Source organism: Schistocerca serialis, chromosome 10 (assembly GCF_023864345.2).
Source record: "Schistocerca serialis cubense isolate TAMUIC-IGC-003099 chromosome 10, iqSchSeri2.2, whole genome shotgun sequence".
In the NCBI taxonomy this organism is placed as follows: Eukaryota; Metazoa; Arthropoda; class Insecta; order Orthoptera; family Acrididae; genus Schistocerca; species Schistocerca serialis.
The window spans coordinates 152,483,209-152,487,444 of record NC_064647.1 but is presented as its reverse complement, the minus strand read 5'-3'; the positions used below and the strand labels follow the sequence as shown (position 1 = coordinate 152,487,444).

Here is a 4,236-nt window from a genome sequence, read left to right as displayed (position 1 = left end):
TCAATTAAAGGCCAATTGTAGTCTGCAGGCTCCTCGGAATCATACCCGAATGATAAACTTCTGAATACTTTCGCAACTTTTTCAAATGAAGATTAAATACAAAAGACTCCGCTGACTTTAGAGGAGGAAACCAACCGCCTCCTTCACTGATTACCTAACAGACTCTGGCTGAGATACTGCTCCGAATCAATTTCAGCTGCTACCGAAACTTGAAGGCGAGTGCTCACCATACATGAAACCTGTCTAAACTATGTTGAATGAACAGTTAACTGGGACGGAAGAGCCATAATTCCTGAAGCAGTATAATGCAGAATTGAGGGGCAATTAAGGTGGACGCTGTAGCCTGGAGCTCCAACTTTAAATTCCACTTTATTTGATCCCTGTCTCTTATAGGGAGCATGTTGTTTCTTCAAAATTAAAATCTTCTATCTTTATTTATTTAATTAGTCTTTCGATTGGTAGCTGAAGCTCTCTGTGTTAATAGCGGTTATCTTTTCACCTCTGTGTACATGCTACCCACAACACTCCCTATTATCTCTTTTACGTGTTGTAGTCTCGGTTAATCTTCACTAATGCCCCCTGTCCCCTCCCCCCAATTTCTCCATTCAGACTATTTCTAGACAAAGTAAGAGATAGCACACTAACGTCTCCTTTCTTATGGTAATAATTTTCTGAATATCTGAATATTTCTCTTCTTTTAAATACTTCTGTAGGAAGGTTCTGACAGAGTGAAAGCACTTCGGAGTAAAGAAGCACACTCATTGAAATTCAGAAGCAATCAGTTGGTGACAGGCACTCACAAAAAAGAAAGAAAATTTGTTAGCATTCGGAGCAGTCCGTTTTCGCAGTAGAGTACAAATACAAATTACACACAGAAAAAACACACACGTACACACACACATACACACGCACACACACACACATGCGTGCTACACCCGCCCATGCCCCTTCTTTAAGACTGATGGACAACAACACATTATTCATTCTACCAGCGCTATGTAGGGGCATAGGTGAATAAATGTATGTGTGTGTGTGTGTGTGTGTTTCTACTCTAAGGACTACTTTTCTGTGTGTGTGTCTGTCAACGACTCACAGCTCCTGTCTTTCGGTGAGTGGTCTCCTTTACACGAAAGTACTGAAGTATTGTACAGGGAGGCAGAAATATTTTAGGGAATGGGAATAAAATATTTTATTTCAAAGGCCCTTGTCAAATCTTTACAAGTTTTCTCCCAGAGAAACTTTCGCTGTGCCTACGTGACACAGGTTGCCTGCCTTTCGGAACTGAGGCAGTTCTGTCCAGTTAAAGCTGCTGACGAGAGACGCCTTGAACTCTCTGCTGAAACTGCTAGTGAATTCACGCTATCGGTTTTAGCCAATAGCGTGCGCGGGATACAAGTCACACGTGTGGACTCTGGAGGTTTCCGCAGTGCGGAACACACCTGCTTTTCTCTCCTGTGATCCAGATCTCGACTAGCACAGATGCCTTTTTTGGAAGGCAGAGCCTTCAGCTCCTGCCAAAATAACATAAACCGCCTCTCCTTCCTTTGCCCACTTGTTTATTTGTCCGTCCTCTTAGAATGCGCCGGCCGAAGTGGCCGTGCGGTTAAAGGCGCTGCAGTCTGGAACCGCAAGACTGCTACGGTCGCGGGTTCGAATCCTGCCTCGGGCATTGATGTTTGTGATGTCCTTAGGTTAGTTAGGTTTAACTAGTTCTAAGTTCTAGGGGACTAATGACCTCAGCAGTTGAGTCCCATAGTGCTCAGAGCCATTTGAACCATTTTTGTCTTAGAATGCCCTACTCCTGGTAACACCCGGCCCTAGGCGCGCCCCTTGTATACCATACACTGAAATATGTTCTCTCTGTTCTAATTTTCTCTTCTGTCATTTAGCGGCAGTCCTGGATGTCCACTCACAAATCCTAACCGCTCCACCTCCTGTAGACTGTCGTCGTAAGCAGCAACCTCCTTCCCTCTCCCCACCCAGCTGCACTATCTAATTTCCTCAGTTCTTCACTTTGTAATCGATCTACACCCATTACTTCTGACAATTTTAGGATAACATCACATTTGTCTTGCTTCCAGATCATACGTGTCATGCTATCCTCTTCTTTGTGTTTCCCTTTTGTACAATTCTCTGCTTTATATATATATATATATATATATATATATATATATATATATATATATATATTCAGTAACTTCTTCCTAATTTACATTTCAGTATCCGATATCTACATCCACATCTACATCTGAATCTGTACTCCACAAACAACTGTTAAGTCACAGCAGAGATACTACATGTTAAGCTTTCTTCCAGTTCCATTCACGTATGAAGCTCGGCAGGAGTGAAAGCTTACATGCCACGCTACGTGCTGTAACTACTCTATTCTTCACGTGTCCTAGGGGAGCGATCAATAGGTGGCTGAAGAATATGTCCTCGGTCAATACTAATTTTTGAAATTTCGCAAAGCACCTTTTCCCGACGTTATTTGCTTCTAGTTGCAAGAATATGCCACTTCGCCATTTTCAACAGCCCCGGGAGGCGTGCCTCAATCCTGTGATCATTCCTACCGTTCCTCGTATACGTTCAACATCCCCTGTCGGTCCTGTTTGCTATGAGGTAACATTCTAAGATGATGACTAACTGGAAACCTCAGCTGCCGACAGGTGTTGTTGATATACCTCGAGGTGGACAGCTGAAAATGTGTGCCCCGACCGGGACTCGAACCCGGGATCTCCTGCTTACATGGCAGACGCTCTATCCATCTGAGCCACCGAGGACACAGATGAATACACTCCTGGAAATGGAAAAAAGAACACATTGACACCGGTGTGTCAGACCCACCATACTTGCTCCGGACACTGCGAGAGGGCTGTACAAGCAATGATCACACGCACGGCACAGCGGACACACCAGGAACCGCGGTGTTGGCCGTCGAATGGCGATAGCTGCGCAGCATTTGTGCACCGCCGCCGTCAGTGTCAGCCAGTTTGCCGTGGCATACGGAGCTCCATCGCAGTCTTTAACACTGGTAGCATGCCGCGACAGCGTGGACGTGAGCCGTATGTGCAGTTGACGGACTTTGAGCGAGGGCGTATAGTGGCCATGCGGGAGGCCGGGTGGACGTACCGCCGAATTGCTCAACACGTGGGGCGTGAGGTCTCCACAGTACATCGATGTTGTCGCCAGTGGTCGGCGGAAGGTGCACGTGCCCGTCGACCTGGGACCAGACCGCAGCGACGCACGGATGCACGCCAAGACCGTAGGATCCTACGCAGTGCCGTAGGGGACCGCACCGCCACTTCCCAGCAAATTAGGGACACTGTTGCTCCTGGGGTATCGGCGAGGACCATTCGCAACCGTCTCCATGAAGCTGGGCTACGGCCCCGCACACCGTTAGGCCGTCTTCCGCTCACGCCCCAACATCGTGCAGCCCGCCTCCAGTGATGTCGCGACAGGCGTGAATGGAGGGACGAATGGAGACGTGTCGTCTTCAGCGATGAGAGTCGCTTCTGCCTTGGTGCCAATGATGGTCGTATGCGTGTTTGGCGCCGTGCAGGTGAGCGCCACAATCAGGACTGCATACGACCGAGGCACACAGGGCCAACACCCGGCATCATGGTGTGGGGAGCGATCTCCTACACTGGCCGTACACCACTGGTGATCGTCGAGGGGACCCTGAATAGTGCACGGTACATCCAAACCGTCATCGAACCCATCGTTCTACCATTCCTAGACCGGCAAGGGAACTTGCTGTTCCAACAGGACAATGCACGTCCGCATGTATCCCGTGCCACCCAACGTGCTCTAGAAGGTGTAAGTCAACTACCCTGGCCAGCAAGATCTCCGGATCTGTCCCCCATTGAGCATGTTTGGGACTGGATGAAGCGTCGTCTCACGCGGTCTGCACGTCCAGCACGAACGCTGGTCCAACTGAGGCGCCAGGTGGAAATGGCATGGCAAGCCGTTCCACAGGACTACATCCAGCATCTCTACGATCGTCTCCATGGGAGAATAGCAGCCTGCATTGCTGCGAAAGGTGGATATACACTGTACTAGTGCCGACATTGTGCATGCTCTGTTGCCTGTGTCTATGTGCCTGTGGTTCTGTCAGTGTGATCATGTGATGTATCTGACCCCAGGAATGTGTCAATAAAGTTTCCCCTTCCTGGGACAATGAATTCACGGTGTTCTTATTTCAATTTCCAGGAGTGTAGCTTGATTGCAGGGACTTAT

The 4,236-nt window shown here is 48.2% G+C and overlaps 1 non-coding gene across 1 annotated transcript; it reads right to left on the bottom strand.

The window, feature by feature from the left end:
* Positions 1 to 2,706: 2,706 nt before the first annotated feature.
* Positions 2,707 to 2,780, bottom strand: Trnat-ugu (transfer RNA threonine (anticodon UGU)). The gene has a single exon. It is a non-coding gene; the product is annotated as a tRNA-Thr (tRNA).
* Between the last annotated feature and the right edge of the window lie 1,456 nt (positions 2,781 to 4,236).